A 20,025-nucleotide genomic window follows, 5' to 3' on the forward strand; every position below is an offset into this window, starting at 1 on the left:
AGTCCTGAGTTTTCCAAGACTGTCCTGATGTCAGCAGGGTACCCTAATTTTAGATGAGAAAATAAGAACAGTAGGCCAGGCACAGTGGCACACGCCTGTAATCCCAGCACTTTGGGAGGCCAAGGCAGGCGGATCACGTGAGCTCAAGAGATCGACACGAGCCTGGTCAACATGGTGAAAGCCCGTCTCTACTAAAATATATATAAATTAGCTGGGCATGGTGGTGGGCGCCTGTAATCTCAGCTACTTGAGAGGCTGAGTCAGGAGAATCGCTTGAACCCTGGAGGCAGAGGTTACAGTGAACTGAGATCATGCCACTGCACTCCAGCCTGGGCGACAGAGTGAGACTCCAACACAAAAAAAAAAGAAGAAGAAGAACAATATAGTAATGGAGAACATTCTTCTCAAAACAACTGAGTTTCCTTCTACTCTTCCTTCCTCCATCCTTCCTTTATGAATGATTTACTCCAAAAGCCCATTTGATGCAACGCAGCAAAGAAGATGTACTGGGTTGAACAGTTGCCCCCCAACATTCGTGTCCACCTGGAGCCTGTGAATGGGACCTTTTCTGCATATGGAGTCTGTGCAGATATCATCAAGTTAAACGAGGTCATACCAGATTACAATGGGCCCTAAATCCAATATGACTGGTGTCCTTTTAAGAAGAGGGAAACTTGGACACAGACACACACAGAAGAAAGGAGAATGCTGTATGAAGACAGAGGCAGGCATTAGAGTGACTCCTCCATAAGCCAAAGAAGGCCAAGGATTGCTAGCAGCCACCAGAAGGTAGGAGACAGGCATGGTGCAGATTCCCGCTCAGGGTCCCCAGTAGGAACCAACCCTGTCCCTGCCTTAATTGCCAACTTTTGGCCTTCAAAACTGTGAGGGAATAAATTTCTGTTGTTTCATGCTTCCCAGTTTGTGGTAATTTGTTATGGCAGCTACAGGAAACTAATAGAGTAGACACTAGGGGTGGAGAGGCAGGTGCAGCCAGGGTAGGTATTGGCAGAAAGAGAGCACCTGTTAGGGTGGCTGGGGCAGCAGCCACCTGGCACACAGAATACAAAAGCCCATGTGAGCAGTGAGGATAGACACAGGAGGGAGACCACAGCCCTGTGCAGGGGCTGGGAGCCAGAGCAGGGAGGTGATGAGGGCATCGTCATTGTGGTGGGGCAGCCGTGGGGACACAAGACCACACACACACAGGCAACTGAGTAAATTATATTATATACCAGGGTAATGGAAGTGAGGCTTTTGACTACTGGAGAAGGAAGTTACAGATACAGAAAGAAAGAAAACTATAATAACCCAGGCTGTGGCACTAGAATAGGAGGACTTGACTTGAATTTGTGCTTTTTCATATATCTCAATAAAGACAGAAATAAATACAGAGGTAAAAAACCATGCATAGGAGGCGGGCGGATCATGAGGTCAGGAGATCAAGACCATCCTGGCTAACAGGGTGAAACCCCCTCTCTACTAAAAATACAAAAAAAAATTAGCCAGGCGTGGTGGCGGGCGACTGTAGTCCCAGCTACTCATGAGGCTGAGGCAGGGAGAATTGCTTGAACCCAGGAGGTGGAGCTTGCAGTGAGCTGAGATCGTGCCATTGCACTCCAGCATCCTGGGCGACAGAGCAAGACTCTGTCTCAAAAAAAAAAAAAAAAAAGCATGCATATGTGTAAGTATATATGTAACTAATACACATATTCTCTAACCTTGCCTCTAAAAGAGCCTGGGAACAGCAAGACCCCAACAGCAGCGAGCACAGGCAGTGCCCAAATCTTGGTTTCCAAACACCATCCTCCACCAAAAGGAATCAGGGCTCCTTGGAGAAATGGCTGACTCCAGACCTGGGGCAGGGAAAGCAAAAGATAAGCCTGGGCCAGAAAATAAGGAAGGGCTCAAAAGATAATAGCAACATGTCAAAAAAAGACACAGAACCCAACCTGATGGGGCTCCCACTGGCCACATCTAAGACAATCTGAGCACCCAAATACATGACTGAAATGTATTTCTGTCATTGAACAAAATTGGAATCTATGAATAAATAAATAGGCGAATGAGAAAGCTTTCCCATAATGTAGAATGCAAACAAATAAATGTAGGAAGAATGATGGACTTAGAAGATCGACATTTGGTAGCTATCAAAGTAGTACTCAGCCAAGAAATACCAATGGATGATAACCAGTGGGTAAAAGGCTGGTGAAAAATGGGATACTTACATAGCCTCAAAAATACCTCCCACAAAATATTTTTTATGACAAAGGGAAAAAGACTAACTTTATCATGGAGAAGCCTGACTGATGGCTCCTTAATTAAAAGATCAAATGAACGTTACGAATTAAGGGGCAAATCAAAGGCATGTATCACCTGTAAGGATGCAAGAAGAAGAAAGCCTCACCGCCGTGATATTCTTGTAAGAAATGCATAACCTGCAACGTCAACAGGCCCAAACGGATAGACATTCTCTAAGATAATTGCCTTGTCATTGTCAAAAGTGTCAAGTTCATGGAAGTCAAGGAATAATGAAGGAGGCAGGGCACTGAAATTCAACACCTAGCCCTGCATCGGATTCTCCTGCTGCAAGGGACATGACTGACACATTTCAACAGGAACGGGGTCTGCGGGTGGGAGGGGACTCACACAGCGGTGCTAGTTTCCTGATTCTGATGGCCGTGCCGGGGTCTCAATGGAGACTGTCTTTGTTACAGCAAAGACACATTCAAGTACTCAGGAGTTATGGGATATCAGTATTGGCAAGTTACTCTCCAAAGGTGTAGAAAAATAATTCTTTGTACTATTGTTAAACTGTGGTGAAAGTCTGAAATTAGCTCAAAAGAAAACGACTTGGCCAGAAAGACAATACCAAGTAGGTAAGTAATTTCCAGTACAGAGGGAAAGACGATGACAGCCTTTCTGCAAATACAACAAACTCTAGGAAACCCCCTTTGTGGTGCTTAAATGAAGCTGCTGGTGGTTTATTCTTCCTCTGTGCACTGGGATGGTATTGATAATAATAAGCACATGCATCAATCACTTTATCTATCCATCCATAAGGGGCAACTTAATCAAGCAACAATTAGCTGAACAAGGAGGCTCTAAGCTTCATTTCCTGGGGGAGATGAGGAGTGATGGTCTATAATTCATTTAAATTGTTCGGTTGTGTAGAAGAGGAGAAATAAGACCGCCAAAGAGCTCTCGTGCATATTTGAGGGAAAAGCACTCAGATTTAGGCACCAAAGATTTACCTCCAGCCAAACTTCTGTGCTAATTCAATAGAAGTTATTTATGTTTTATATTTTAAAGTGCAGAATTGGTTTCCAAGTCACACTGTCTCACCTCAAAGTTAAGGTGGAAGAAAAACCGCCAGAAGTGCCATGGCTGGGTCACTGATACATTTGCAAATTGTAGATGTTTGTCCTCCAGAGGCCCCTCCACCACCAGTTCTCTGCGGGACACTTGAGGGTTCCCAGCGCCCCAAAGCTGGCATTCCCAGAATAGTTTCCTTTTCGATCATGCCAACAGTTCCCACTCCCATAGCTTTTCAAGCACTTGGCTCAGGGAAGACCCACTATGAGTAAGGGCTTTGCTTTTTGTTTCTTGTTTACAACGTTTCCTCGACGTGTGCAAGACGGAAGCCTGAATAACCGTGAGTTCCACTTGCTCGTACTTGGCTGAACACTGCAGTCACTACCCTGGCCTCAGACTCCAGAGAAGAGCACACAGCACTGTCCAAGAACAGCTCCCACACTCAGAACAGAAACCGAAACCAGGGCTGGAGAACCGCTCCTTCCTTCCTTCCTTCCACAAAGCCTGGACCAGGCAGCCATTCAGACTGCTCTCCTCGGCCCCCAACCCCAACCCAGCTCTGCCCTGCAGCCAGAGCATCCTTCCAAAAGCACAAACAGACTCTCATCATTCCACTGCCTAAAGCCTGTCCTTACCCCACAAGCCTCCAGTGAGGGGTCCATCCCAAGGCTCTGCGAATGTCGCCCCTCAGCCTCAAGAGCATCCCCTCTCACAGGCTAACTCTTACTCATTTTTCAGATTTGGCTTCAAAGTCACTTGACAGCAAGCCTTCTCCATCTCGCCAGGCCAGGCCCCCAAATCCGTAGACAAGAATCTCCATGAGGACCGAAACCAATTCTGTTTATTCAGCATGCTCTTCCCAGGGCCCAGAGTACGGCAAAGGCCAATGCTCAATAAATATGAGTTGACTAAACAATGAACTTGCTATATACGCCGAGCATAGTGATACACAATGATGGATGGAGCTTGCAGCCTAGAAAGAGAAGACAGGGACACAGGCAATCACAGTGAGGAGAAGGATGAACTGTCATCAAAAGAAGCGTGCACCTGCACCAATGCGTGGGAAATGCTGTCTAGACAGGCAGTCGGGGATACCTTATCCATAATGCTTTAAATGACTTTAGGTTTTCAAGATACAATCTGGAATCTTGTTTATGTAGATCTTGTTTATTTTATACATGGGAATTCACTAGAAATGTGCTGATGTTCACCAACACTGCGCTGGCCGTTACCAAGAACTATGGTACGTGCTCAGTATGGTGACCATGCCAAAATGGAGCACTTCTGAATGCGAATGGGGTCTCATTAATACTGACACCTGAAACAGATATAAAGAGCGACTGTTCCTGGAAACACCAGGATGCAAGAAGCCTCTGGTTGTAGGTGCAGGATCACCATCTTCTATTCAAAACCTTGGGGCCAGATAAAGTCTTCAGAATTCAAAAGTGTGTGGATGTTAGCAAGATAATGCGGTACACATACCATATACCACAAGGAACAAAACACCCCGGAAAGTAATTAGGGCAGAACCCCTTAATCCAACACAGTTAATATTTCTGCAGCGAAACACGAACATTCACACTGATTGGGATAAATAAAAGCTATGAATAGCTTCATGTCAATTCAGGGCAGACTATCCTGCCAAATGAGTCATGATAATAACTTTCAGTTTCAGAGCATTTTGGATTGCAAATAAGGGATTTGGGGCTTGCAGTAGATTTCAAGTTATTTCAATCCTTGGAATATATTATTGTTATCATGCTATACAGAAAAATCAGCATCATTTGCCTTAAACTGTATTTATATTACACATTAACGTGGCACACACTACACTTAATGTAGTGAATAATAGCACTGTTTAGTCTGAAATGAAAAAATGTAATGCAAACTATTTCTGCTTATTAGAAAGTAGAAAAATATTTTTCCTGAATATTTTTATAAAATTTGAAATCTTAAGTAGCCATTTAAAAGTATTATTTCCTTTAAATCGGGTTTACCTAACAATACGTATGTGCTTTACCTTACCAATCAAATACATAAAATACTTACTTATAAAATAAGAAAAGCTTTAAACATTTAGATTAAAAATGTCTTTAAAATAGTCTCCCTAAGTTTCCTTTATGATGGCATTTGTAATATCATTGTTCTTTCTCCATGACATTCTAAATATTTGATTTAAAAACTAAAGTTATTATAAAAATACCTTTCCAAGGATCAAGTTAAATGGCATTTGTTGTTTGTTTGTTGCTGTGCATGCACTATGAATGACATCCACACCATCCACTGAGATGAGTACATAAGCAACTGCTCCATTTCACATGCTCTACTCCTCCGCGGAAGCCTTGGTGCAAACAAAAAAGACTAAATACCCAGAGGCACAAATGCAAAAACATACACAGGAATTGTCTGGCAAGTTTACCTCCTCCATTTCTTTTATCATGTAATTTTGAATCAAATGGCAAATATCATGCAATGTGAGAAGTTTAAAAAGCTCTGAACTGTTTAGGTTCCATGGTACTTGGGGAGAAATTCAGTTGAGAGAGGCACGTACTTCCTCATGAAAGCGTGAAGAAAGAAGAAACTCTAATGTTGAGAGAGGCACGTACTTCGTCATGAAAGCGTGAAGAAAGAAGAAACTCCAATGTTGAGAGAGGCACGTACTTCCTCATGAAAGCGTGAAGAAAGAAGAAACTCCAATGTTGAGAGAGGCACGTACTTCCTCATGAAAGCGTGAAGAAAGAAGAAACTCCAATGTTGAGAGAGGCACGTACTTCCTCATGAAAGCGTGAAGAAAGAAGAAACTCCAATGTTGAGAGAGGCACGTACTTCCTCATGAAAGCGTGAAGAAAGAAGAAACTCCAATGTTGAGAGAGGCACGTACTTCCTCATGAAAGCGTGAAGAAAGAAGAAACTCCAATGTTGAGAGAGGCACGTACTTCCTCATGAAAGCGTGAAGAAAGAAGAAACTCCAATGTTGAGAGAGGCACGTACTTCCTCATGAAAGCGTGAAGAAAGAAGAAACTCCAATGTTGAGAGAGGCACGTACTTCCTCATGAAAGCGTGAAGAAAGAAGAAACTCCAATGTTGAGAGAGGCACGTACTTCCTCATGAAAGCGTGAAGAAAGAAGAAACTCCAATGTTGAGAGAGGCACGTACTTCCTCATGAAAGCGTGAAGAAAGAAGAAACTCCAATGTTGAGAGAGGCACGTACTTCCTCATGAAAGCGTGAAGAAAGAAGAAACTCCAATGTTGAGAGAGGCACGTACTTCCTCATGAAAGCGTGAAGAAAGAAGAAACTCCAATGTTGAGAGAGGCACGTACTTCCTCATGAAAGCGTGAAGAAAGAAGAAACTCTAATGTTGAGAGAGGCACGTACTTCCTCATGAAAGCGTGAAGAAAGAAGAAACTCTAATGTTGAGAGAGGCACGTACTTCCTCATGAAAGCGTGAAGAAAGAAGAAACTCTAATGTTGAGAGAGGCACGTACTTCCTCATGAAAGCGTGAAGAAAGAAGAAACTCTAATGTTGAGAGAGGCACGTACTTCCTCATGAAAGCGTGAAGAAAGAAGAAACTCTAATGTTGAGAGAGGCACGTACTTCCTCATGAAAGCGTGAAGAAAGAAGAAACTCTAATGTTGAGAGAGGCACGTACTTCCTCATGAAAGCGTGAAGAAAGAAGAAACTCTAATGTTGAGAGAGGCACGTACTTCCTCATGAAAGCGTGAAGAAAGAAGAAACTCTAATGTTGAGAGAGGCACGTACTTCCTCATGAAAGCGTGAAGAAAGAAGAAACTCTAATGTTGAGAGAGGCACGTACTTCCTCATGAAAGCGTGAAGAAAGAAGAAACTCTAATGTTGAGAGAGGCACGTACTTCCTCATGAAAGCGTGAAGAAAGAAGAAACTCTAATGTTGAGAGAGGCACGTACTTCCTCATGAAAGCGTGAAGAAAGAAGAAACTCTAATGTTGAGAGAGGCACGTACTTCCTCATGAAAGCGTGAAGAAAGAAGAAACTCTAATGTTGAGAGAGGCACGTACTTCCTCATGAAAGCGTGAAGAAAGAAGAAACTCTAATGTTGAGAGAGGCACGTACTTCCTCATGAAAGCGTGAAGAAAGAAGAAACTCTAATGTTGAGAGAGGCACGTACTTCCTCATGAAAGCGTGAAGAAAGAAGAAACTCTAATGTTGAGAGAGGCACGTACTTCCTCATGAAAGCGTGAAGAAAGAAGAAACTCTAATGTTGAGAGAGGCACGTACTTCCTCATGAAAGCGTGAAGAAAGAAGAAACTCTAATGTTGAGAGAGGCACGTACTTCCTCATGAAAGCGTGAAGAAAGAAGAAACTCTAATGTTGAGAGAGGCACGTACTTCCTCATGAAAGCGTGAAGAAAGAAGAAACTCTAATGTTGAGAGAGGCACGTACTTCCTCATGAAAGCGTGAAGAAAGAAGAAACTCTAATGTTGAGAGAGGCACGTACTTCCTCATGAAAGCGTGAAGAAAGAAGAAACTCTAATGTTGAGAGAGGCACGTACTTCCTCATGAAAGCGTGAAGAAAGAAGAAACTCTAATGTTGAGAGAGGCACGTACTTCCTCATGAAAGCGTGAAGAAAGAAGAAACTCTAATGTTGAGAGAGGCACGTACTTCCTCATGAAAGCGTGAAGAAAGAAGAAACTCTAATGTTGAGAGAGGCACGTACTTCCTCATGAAAGTGTGAAGAAAGAAGAAACTCTAAAGGTAAAGAAGGTCAAGGTGAAGGGGCCCCAGAGACCTTCCTACCAGAAGGGCCAAGGTACTTAAATCAGCTTCTACATTTGCAGGCACTGAATTGTTCATAAATATATACATGCAAAAGTCCAAAGTTGCTTCACAAAATTGTTCTCCTGATGTCTAGGGAGATAATAGTGGTGGTGGGGATTGTGAGAGCAAGGACTATTCACTGGGCACCTACGGTGCACTCAGCATTAAACTCTATACATTATCTCATTTAACCCTCACAGTAACCCCCATGGGGTTGGTCTCATTACTATCCTCATTTTAAAAGGGTGCTCTGGCTTAGCCCATGCCAAAGCTGACTCTAGGTCATCAAACTCCATTTTCATGAGAACTGAGGATCCAAAAATGGGCTTCATCTTCAGGGGTATTCTTGGTAATATAAAACCCCTGGGATATAGTATTTTTCTACATGTGCCATTGATCCTCAAACATAAATGCTGGGAAACTGGTTTGCTTCCCCAGCTGGCATTGGACACCACACTAGTTCCTACGGTTGTCTCCTCCTGTCAGGAAAGTGAACATTGAAGTCCCCCAGGCCCACAGATCAGAAAGAAAACACAAAGCCAGAATGTTCCCTGGGGCCCTTCCCAACACTTTCTGCTTGCTCAGTCTTTGTTCAGAGTGAAAGACAATTAAAAATACAAATCCCCCACAAACAGGGACGGAACAAGAAGATAAGTTAGCAGCTGTCTGGGACTCTTCCTAAAAGAGGAAGCCTTTTGACCCTATATGACCCTAGGGTTGCACCAATGAAAACATACACATTTTTTGCAATCCCTCACACTCAAGCAAGGGTTTAAAGCCTGAAATCCCTACACAAACTCTGTAAAACCTTCACACCTCTATTTGGAGACCCTCCTCAGGTGATGTAGGGACCCAGGCCAGGCCCAAGTACCCCCCAGCACTGCAGTCATGGGAAATGATGCCAGCAGAGGTGACAGGGGCAACGACAGCAGCACAGGGGCACAGGAGAGCTGAGCAAAGGGGCTGGCTCTCCAAAGTGACCATTGCTTCTTTCCAAATTATACCGCTGCACAAAGAATGCAAAGACCATAGGCTTTGGCCTAGGAAAAGCATTCTGCACCTGTCCTACCTGATGAATTAAGAAGGAGAGTGAAAGATGAGGCCATAGCCATATCTAGAGGCTCCCAGAAGGAAGGAGTCTCATCACAGCCTCTCTTTGCTCACGTTCTCATGCCAGCTGCCATGGAAGTGCAGAGCGGGCGCGGCAACAACATGGACCGTGGAGCTCTGCTGCACTGCCTGCTTTCGCCCCCAGCTCTATCATTTAGCTGTGACTTTGGGCAGGTTACTGACCTTCTCTGTTCTCATCAGGCTTTGTGGGGATTAAATGAAGAAGCATGTAAAATAAGGCAACGCGGTGGCTCACACCTGTAATCCCAGCACTTTGGGAGGCCGAAGCAGGAGGTTCACTTGAGCCCAGGAGGTAGAGGCTGCAGTGAGCTATGATCATGCCACTACACTCCAGCATGAGCAACAGAGCAGGACCCTGTCTAAAAAAAAAAAAAAAAAAAAAGGGGAAAGAAAGAAGAAATAGAGAGAGAAGAAAAAAGCAAATAAACATGTAAAATATCTAGAATAGTGTTTTGCATCTTACATGCACTATGGGTGGGAGCATAAAATAGGTACAAAATTTCCAAACAGCAGCTTGGCCAAGGTATTAAAAATTTTAAAAACACACCCTTGGATCCAGCCATGTCACCTCTGGGAATGCTTCCCAAGTAATCTAATCATGTGTGAAACATGCTATCTTAAAATTAAAAAAAAAATCTACAATGATCATTAAATTTGATGCAGATACACATGTAATAATCTTTTCTGTAAAAAACAGACGACATGAGAAAACTGTGAATTGCAGATAAATTACCTTTCAGATACATTTAAATTATGAAAATCTAAGAGTATTTTTTACTCCATCATTTTTTTAAAAGAGCATTTTCTAGAAAAATTTATGCAAGGCCATTAAGACCTAAAAGGGTAGACTGACTTTTAAAAGTATTTTATAAATTTAAACTCATGCTGGGACCCTTAGGTGTGTTTGGCCCTGGGTCGCAGCATCTAGGTGGCATCAGCCTCTGCAATTCAGCAAAGCAAGAATCATGCACAGATTTCGAAGCATATGGACTCGAGCACATACTGCATTTTCAAAGCTTCTTTCCATATGGAAAATGGGAAAAGAAGTGATCCTATATTTCCCTTAATCAGCACGTCCTCTGAGCACTGCCTTTGCAGTACAGAAGTAACGTGACCTCGAGAAGGCACAGCTCCTCCTCCTCAGAGTGCAGCGGGGAGTTCCTTTAAGACTGTGTCAGCCTGCAGTATGCAAGCCGGAAAAGACCTCTCAGTCCTCTGGTGCAGACACTGGAGAGGTAACGGTATAGAGAACAAGTTCAGTAAGAGGAGGCACGTGGGAAAAGGGTAGACATCAAAGTGGATAACTGAGTCATGCTGGCTTGAGGAGGAGAAGCGTGGCAGAAACGGCAGGACCTGAATTACCTGAGCTGTTTGTGTCACCCAGTCACCTTTGACTTCATTTTTGAGCTCCACAGACCTCAAAAGGTGTGTTTTGCCCCTTCAGGAACACAGAAAAGACAAGGGGACAAGAGAGAGGAGATGTCAGTGTGGTCAGTATTTGTGAAAAGTCAAATAACAGAAACTCAAAGAGCCAGCATACTGGAACTGGAACCTAAGAAAATCTATTTGCATAGAGCAACAAAATTGCTGCTTTCTGATTTCAATCACATCACTAGCAGACCACCTTGAAAACCAACGCCTTCCCAAAAACCAGTTGCCTGAAAATAACTAGTTCTGAAAGGTTGACTTGAAGGGCACTATTTTTTCCCCTGGATGAGAATAAATGATTTCCTCCCACACTCCACATCCACAGGCTGGCCCTCAGGGTCTGCTTCTTGCTGCCACTTTTCCTTTGAGGATTTCCTTTAAGCTGTCCCCTCTGCCGGAGAGCTCTCCATAAAGGTTACCAGCTATTCTTGGTGTTATTATTATTATTAATTATTATGGAGACATCCAATTTAAATCTTTATGTTCAAATCTGGTCAAGCTCCAGCACACAAACTATAAACTTATGCACTACAGTTTCCGCTAGTTTGATTCTATTCCTGGGATAAACCATCCCAATTACCAATGAATTCCAACTGGAAAAACAGCCAAAATTGCTACCACTCTAAGTACAGGAATACCTCCGAAGCAAGAATCCATGTCTCCTCTGCAAGCTGCAGAACTGTCTTCAAATATTTTTGGAAGATACCTACTGCCTCTCACCAGTTTCTGAATGGTAACCAGAGGTTGGAGGGTCAGATCTGGCATCCATTGGGTGGTCAGTATTTCCCCTCTCTGCCAACCCCTCCCAGGACCACAATGATTTCTTTTCTTTCCCTCTCCTTGTTAAAGCATAATATGGTAGTGGGAGCTCAGATTTGGCGTCAAGCACACCTGAATTGGAACCTCACCACTCACAACCTTTAACTTCTCCAAGCCACAGTTTCCTCGTCACTAAACAGAGATCTTAATAGCAACTTAGCAGAGCTACCGTGAGAAGAAATAGATAAAGGATAGTTTATGTTAGGAGGAAAAGTATGAGGTGAGATTTCCTTGGTCTCCCCTAAGACTTCCCCAAAGAAATTTCACACAGTAGGGCCCGTGCTCCACCTAACTGCAGTGACTAAGTCAGTGTTCCACAAGGAGCAAGACGATGTCCAGGGTCCACCTGCTGTAATAGAAGCATATTCTCCACCCTGCACATTCTTGGCCAGATTAATCTCCCCAAATGGCTCCTGACCTTGCAGAAAATCCTTCCACGGTTCCATAACGCTCATTGAATAAAATCTGGACTCCTGGCCACCATGATCATCCCCATCCCACCTTTCTAACCCCTTATCCCACTGATTCCCTCTACCTTCTTCTTCTTCTAACCCCTTATCCCACTGATTCCCTCTACCTTCTTCTTCTTCTAACCCCTTATCCCACTGATTCCCTCTACCTTCTTCTTCTTCTAGCCCCTTATCCCACTGATTCCCTCTACCTTCTTCTTCTTCTAATCCCTTATCCCACTGATTCCCTCTACCTTCTTCTTCTTCTAACCCCTTATCCCACTGATTCCCTCTACCTTCTTCTTCTAACCCCTTATCCCACTGATTCCCTCTACCTTCTTCTTCTTCTAACCCCTTATCCCACTGATTCCCTCTACCTTCTTCTTCTAACCCCTTATCCCACTGATTCCCCCTACCTTCTTCTTCTTCTAACCCCTTATCCCACTGATTCCCTCTACCTTCTTCTTCTTCTAACCCCTTATCCCACTGATTCCCTCTACCTTCTTCTTCTTCTCACCCCTTATCCCACTGATTCCCTCTACCTTCTTCTTCTAACTCCTTATCCCACTGATTCCCTCTACCTTCTTCTTCTAACCCCTTATCCCACTGATTCCCTCTACCTTCTTCTTCTTCTAACCCCTTATCCCACTGTTTCCCTCTACCTTCTTCTTCTTCTAACCCCTTATCCCACTGATTCCCTCTACCTTCTTCTTCTTCTAACCTCTTATCCCACTGATTCCTTTTTTCTTCCTCCCCTCCCCCTCCCTTCCCTCTTCCCTCTCCCTCCCCTCCCCCCTCCCCTCTCCCTCCCCTCCCCCTCCCTTCCTTCTTCTTTTTTTTTTTTTTTTTTTTTTTTGTAGAGAAAGGAGTCTCCCCATGTTGCCCAGGCTGGTCTCAAACTCCTGGCCACAAGTGATCCTCCCATCTCAGCCTCCCAAAGCGCTGGGATTACAGGCATGAGCCACCGCACTCAGCCTCCTTCCAGCTTCTGATGCAACCAAAACTTACAGCTTCAGGTACTTGGCAACAGGCTTATCTCTGTATAAAGTCCTGTGAGGAGAAGTCCCATCTCACTCATCCCAAAATATCGAGCACAGTAACTTGCACATAATGACATGTAGTTATCAATCACTCAGTGATAAGAAAGTGGATGGATCCCTCCTGGAAAACTCACTGAGGGCAAGGGCTGAGGAGGATAAGGCAGATGATATTAACTATACGTTGTGATGGATAAACTTATGAACAAATGATAAGCAAAGGAAACAAAATGACTACAAAAAGCATGCAACCTAAAAAAAAATTTTACTGTTTACATGCCATTTTCCGGGTGAATCCAGCTAAGGATGTTAATACACTTTTGAATCATGTTGGTTCAACTTTTCATTCCAAAAACCTTACCCTGAGCCAACCACATGAAAATCGCTGTGTGCCAAGCATTATCTAAAGCTCTGTGGCATATACAAAGATGATGAAGACATGATCTCTGGCCTCAAAGGACTTACCCTGCAAAGATGAAGGCAGGCACGTCAGTATTAAAGCAAGCTTTCAAGCAAGACGTGGTGTCCCGGAGGTGAGACTCGAAGCCTGCTGGGGAAGAGCACACTGGAGTGGGCACCTGCCCTGCGGGCGTGCACCCACCATCACTGATCACACTGATCACGGGCGTCGGACACATTTGGTTTGAGTTCCCTCTCTGCATCAGACTCACCCCCATTAGTTCATTCGCCTCACAAAAACGTGACTCTGCACTTCAAATAGATGAATTTTTTCAAAGGCCTATGGGAGACTTTTAATATTTTATGTAAAAACCGAGAAGAAAGGGAGGACTCTGGAAGGCTTCCTAGAAGAGGGGGCATCTGAACTGGGCCTGGAAGCCGAGGGATCCTCAGGTGGAAGGGAAGAAAGAACATTCCCAACAAAAGGAAGAACAATGACAAGGGCAAGAGAGGGGTGACGACCGCATGTTTGAGCCATTGTTGATACAAAGAAGCTGCGCCACAGGCAACGTGAGAGCCGCGGTGGAGAAACTGCTGGAAGGTTTCCCCGAAGCTGCTAGTTCGGAGTCAGCCACGTGTCCTTGCACCTTAGCGAGGGTCCCTGCCGACTGAGCGGAGGAAACCCCTAGTCCAGCCAGGGCACACACCCGGCTGACGGGCTTTCCTCCTGCTGCCCGGTCCGCCTTCCCCCCCGGGGAAACGGGGTGCCTGAGCCCAGGGGCACCAATGTCCTGCAGGCGTCTCTGTGTCTGGACAGGAAATAACAATTGGAGGACCAAGTCAATCACTGCAACTGAATTCAGCCAACACGTACTGAGGGTACCGAGTCTACGCGAGTCATGTGGCTCGGCCCTCGACAACATACAACCGGTTCAAAAAAGGCAGTTACTGATAATAGAGTGGAGACGGTGAAATACTGAAATAAACCACAGGAATATCTAGGCCTTTGAATAACACCTTCCAATTTATCCCCCCAGGGAAGTGAAGAGTCCGGCAAACATCCAATCAATGCCATCACGACAGCCAGTCACCCCAGCTGTGAGGGCCTTTGCACCTGATGGCCACATCTCCCCAATCACCCTGTAGCTGCGTGGGATGAAGAGTGTGAGGTGGTTTGGTGAAAACATGATACAGGTGGAATAATGCCTTCCAAGTATCCCACACGCTAGCCTCTGCGACCTGTGAATAGACTGTGTTATGTGACAAATGGGAATTAAGGAGGCAAGTGATTTAAAGGTTGTCTGTTGACCTTGACAGAGGGGAATTTTCCTGGATCATCCATGTGGTCCCAATGCAGGGAAGAAGCCTCAATATGGCACGGCCAGCTCCGGGGCTCCCTCCAGTTCCTGAGTCCCGCTGGCTAAGGTTTGCACCTGAGATGTTCGCCCAGCCCTTCCGTGGCCTGGCGTGGTGTCACTCGGAGGACCTGGGGACACTCTGGGCGGATAGGAAGCCCTGTCCTAACTTCTGCCCTATGAAGGCATTGTTTCTGGGGGTTCTTGCCATTATCTTTGATTCTCTAACTTGGATTTCTTACCTGAATTTGAGCCAACTGTCTTTAATTCCTCCTCACTTGAGGATTATAAACTTATTCATAATCACTCTCTTTACAAACCGATTCAAAACAAACAAAAGAGAGTACAAAAAATATTTTTGTACCTATTCATCATTTCCTCTTAGAAACTTATATAAAAGCGCCTCAAAGACAGGCCTGGCTATTATCAAAGGCACAACCCAGTCCTTCCCGCAATGGACCACAGACTACAAATGCACACGCCTCAGAGCTCCTCTCCAACGCTGCAGGTGCACAGCTGCGACACGCCCTGCTGCTAACAGTCATTAGCTATCATTTTCTGAAATGCACAGGGGAAAATGTTCCAAATCCTCAATAACCTTCCAAAAAAAAAGAAAAAAGCTGGCTGTATCCTCAGAACAAAACCCTTCCTTACTGGGAAACAGGAACACATGCACTGAGTGAGATATTTGTGGCCACCAGGAACTGGCTTTGACACTCCCTCCTTCATCTGTTTGTTCCAGCCACCCTGGAGAGTGGTCCATGCACCAGGAGCGGAAGAAACTGTCAATCCTTCATGGCTTTGCTCTTGCTGTTCTTTCAACCAAAAATGCCCTGCTCACCCACTGGCCACCAGATGACATTGCCTCCCTCCTTCCGGCCAGTCAGAAGTCAGTGGTGAGGCACGCCCCAGTTTCTCTGGTCAAAGAGATAACTCTTAGTTCATGATGGGTAGCTCCAGTAAATTAAAAAGAATAAAAAGAAGATACCGCTTCTTCCTCTTCTCTCCCTTAGCCTTTGGCTTGCTGTGCTTCCATGAAGCCCATCTTTCATGCTTTTCATGACCAGGAATGGTTATTTACCTGCTTGTCTCTCTAACCAAATGATAAGCTCTTTGAGAGCGTGGATCCAAAATTGTCTGCTGAAGGAATGACTTCCTCTGAGGGTTTTATTTAAGATACTTGTTTGCAGAAGAGAGTCTTCAATTTAATTTCATCATTATCATGTTTGTTTTCACAGTACTTAAAACTAATGTTAAGGATTTTTAAAATCTTTGCCCCAAGCCTAAAGGGAATAAAAATTTTTGCAACTCCTCTTACCACTCTGCTTCACAACACATATATTATGCATCTTCTTCCAGTTATTTACAACTCAGTTATAATTCACACATGACCTTGCCAGGCTATATTATTCAATAAAGTTCAACTTTTCAAAAGGATTGAGCAAAATGAAAAATTTCTGCAGGACATAAAACTAAACCAACAATGAATTTGCTTCCATACAGTTGTGATATTTCACTGAATTTCTTTATCTACTATGGCTGTTGTAAGAACAAATGAATGGCTTCTCATGCTGTCAACAATTCACAATAAATACACAAATGCTTTTATTCATTTTACTTAACAGATCTGTTATTATGGCAATATTTTTTTTTCATCCACTCAGTAATACTATTGAACCATTATTGAATGGATTATATTTGAATTCTTAAGCCCCCAAATGTTACTCTGAGGCTGTTTTTACTAATCTTTATCCTGAAGTACCACAGAAGTGAAGAATTCTAAGGCTTTTTTCATGAGTCCCAAGCAGAGAGGGCAGCCGTGACGATAAATTCACTACCATATTCAAGCACTGCTATTTCTCATCTCACAAGACATTTCTGGATTCAAAATACAACAGAAAAAAAAAATATTTACTGCACAGTTCAACAAAACATACTAAGTACTTAACCTGGCCACAATACACTGAGCAGGTTACTTGATTTTCTCCCGCTGAAAAAATGAAGGGAAGGGGCAGGCAATTGCTGCTACAGAAACTCCAAATTCCAGCATGGTGCAAGATTCTATCTGATTCTCGCTTACCCATGCGCTCTGATTTACTTCACTCCAGCATAAGTTAATTCCTCGAAAGTGTGCTTCATCAGCTTTACAGCATCTCAAAATTCTAAAACAGAACTTTTTGCCACATGCTACATATACTGTAATGGGGAGAAGCTTAGTTTTTCAGACTTACCAGTGTGTCATTTTCAAAACCACAAAAGGAATGACTCGAACTTACAGCTCAACAACAACAACAAAATCAAAAATGAAGAAAGCCCTTGAACAGACATTCCTCCTACAAAGATATACAAATGGCGAGGAGCACATGAAAAGTTGCTCAGCATCATTAATTACCGGGGAAATGCAAATCAAAACCATCATGAGCTACCACTTCATACCTATTAGGGTGGGCCTATCAAAGAAAAAATATAATAATAACAAACGTTGGTAAAAGGTGGGGAGAAGCTGGAACCAGTGTGCATTGCTGATGGGGATGCAAAATGGTACAGCTATGGAAAACAATTTGGTGGTTCTTCAAATGTTAAACATAGGATTACCGTATGACCCAGCCATTCTACAGAATTGAAATAATTGAAAGCAGGGACTCAAACAGATACTTTTATACCAATGATCACAGCAGCCTTATTCACAACAGCCAAATTAATAAGAATCCCAGTGTCTATCAACAGATGAATGGACTAACACAATGTAGGAATATTACTCAGTCTTACAGAGGAATGAAGCTCTGATGCATGCTACAACATGGATGGACCTGGAAAACATTCTCCTAAGCAAAATAAGCCAGACACAAAAAGACAAAGACTGCATGATTCCACTTACATGAGACACCTCGAGTGGTCAGATTCACAGACCGAAAATGGAATGCTGGCTGCCAGAGGCTGCAGGAAGCAGAGGTATTGTTTAATGGGTATAGAGATTCTGATCCAGATACTGAAAAAGTTCTGGAAATGGATGGTGGTGATGGTTAGGCAACCTTGTGAATGTAATTAACGTCACCAAATTATACACTTTAAGATGATTATAATGGTAAATTTTGTTATGTAAATTTTACCACAGTTTAAAAAAGAATGCTTCAACATGCATTTATGAATTCCCTACTTGCTGCCACTGTTTCCTTCAGTGCTTTTATGGATGATAATTATTCCTTAATTTCAGGCAACTTCAAGTATTCACTATGGCCAAACACACACATGCATGCACGCACACACACACACACACACACACACACACACGTGAAGAAAGAAAAGGAGGCATTTTCAAAATGAAGTAAGGGCCAGTTTCCCCTTGAAGGCAATGTCTTCGCAAGCCCTGTGAGGAGAGGGTACTAAATGATATCTAAAGTAGGACCTACATAGAAAAAGAGCTACATAAAATCCCTTTTAGATGGATGTGGGGAAGCAAACAAAGGAACTTACAAATATACTCTATTAGGCTGTTATTTTAAATAAGCAACAGTAACTCTAGAGCACTAATGGGAAGCCTTAAAAAAACCTTTTTATTTTGAAATTATTTCAAATCCACATAAAAATTTCAAAAATAGTGCCAAGAGTTCCTGGATATCTTTCATCAGCTTCCTTCACTTTACCGTGGGGGGCAGGAGTACTGATTCTGCAGCTCTGCTGGTTACAGTGTCTCCCCACAAGGGAAGGGGAAGTAGAGAGGGGAGATAATTATCAGGATTTAACCCCATCAGTTTTCCTTAATGACAAAAGACACCAGACCATAGTTCCACGTTCCAAACTAAATGTGGGAGAATTGTGGAAAAACAGAAAGAACAAAACAATACGTTGTTCTATGCCTATTTTACAATCTATTAAGAGTCTGTTTTTTTAAAAAAAATAAAATGTATACACTTGGCAAAAAGATCTGTCACATTAGCACTGTGGCTTCCCCTACAATCTGAAACAACCCCACAGGGCCCATGGAAGAACTCTAAAAGGGATTCACAGATAAGTAAAATCGTTTCTGGAACTGTCATCTTACTTGCCTAATTGTGTTTTCTCTATCTGGATGTATTAAGCTCCTAACTCTAAGGAATGCAGACCATCTACCTACCCAGCTACCTCAAATCCTAGATGATTACTTTTCTTTCGTTTTATACCTCCCTCTACATATCGTTAGCACTGAATAAACACCTGATAAATAAATGACTGAATGGATGAATGATCAAAATAGTCAACGGTTTCAGCTGAGCACTCTCCTACCCACCCCCAACCCCCATCTCCCAAACTGCGACAACTTTCAAGAAAAAAAAAAATCACAATGCATTAAAAGCACCTGTAAGTTAAGTAAATCCTCTCCTGTAACATTTTCAATTCACCCTGACTTCACCAATCTTCAGGATGACCACACCCAAAAGTGGAAAAAACAGGCCATCTACATTCCCTACAGGGGCCTTCCTCGCAGGCTCCCTAAGTTTCCACCCCCCCTACAATGGAGAGAAGAAAGAGAAGCAGCAGTCCTGCCCCACATCCCCAGGCATCCGGCCTCCGTCTGCCTTCTAGGGCCTTACCTTCAAAGGTCAGCTAAACAGTGTGTATGAGTTAAGTTTTCCCATATGAACAAAAATCCCAAGCATCCCAAGAAAGAGCCAATAAAGATTTACCTTCAGGACTATTATTTTAAAGTGAGATTACACTTTGCTGTTCTTCTGTCAGTTGCAAATCCCCAAACCTACTAGAATTCACTTAAAACTAATCTACAGTGTTTTCATTGGAAGAAAGCAATCAGGAAAGCTCTGAGCCACTGAGCAGCTGGGAATTTCGCTGCTGAAGGTTTGGTTTAATCTTTATTTTTCTAGCTGCTGGCCCTGCTAACATGATTCCATGAAGGTCGCATTTAATCTTGCAGAGAAAAGCTACCTAAGCAGTTCTTAGGTCGTCTTCAGTAAAAATAAATTGCCTTGGCTCTCTGGATAAGTCTGTTGCTTCAACCCAACAATTACAGTCAAAGAGAACAAATGAAGGCAACTGTAAAATACTATACTTGATTTCAAAAGAATTTCATTGCCTAGATGTTATGGGCTGTGTTTGTTAATAACAAAGTTATTGTTAACAAAGAACCCATGGAAAAAGTAGCAGCTTTCAAATGTTTATCTCCGGTTCATCACCAAATATAGCTTATTTATCCCTACAAGAAGGTATTAGGATCCTCATTGGAACTTAAACATCAAAAGAATGAACTGATAAGATTTTGTAAAGGTCTGGATACAAAGGAGAAAAACCAAACAATTTTTC

The 20,025-nt window shown here is 43.2% G+C and overlaps 1 protein-coding gene across 13 annotated transcripts in view; it reads right to left on the bottom strand.

Annotated features, from left to right (window-relative positions):
• The window catches only part of IRF2 (interferon regulatory factor 2), a 134,504-nt gene that overhangs the window by 102,505 nt on the left and 11,974 nt on the right, over positions 1-20,025 (bottom strand). For 3 of the 13 annotated variants that reach the window (XM_063723243.1, XM_063723237.1, XM_063723240.1), the window contains exons 2-3: positions 13,442-13,526; positions 10,606-10,681 (exon numbers count right to left, since the gene is read on the bottom strand). The gene's annotated coding sequence lies outside the window, so the exon portion shown is untranslated. 13 annotated transcript variants of the gene reach the window in all.

This window comes from Pongo abelii, chromosome 3 (genome assembly GCF_028885655.2).
Source record: "Pongo abelii isolate AG06213 chromosome 3, NHGRI_mPonAbe1-v2.0_pri, whole genome shotgun sequence".
NCBI classification, from domain to species: Eukaryota; Metazoa; Chordata; class Mammalia; order Primates; family Hominidae; genus Pongo; species Pongo abelii.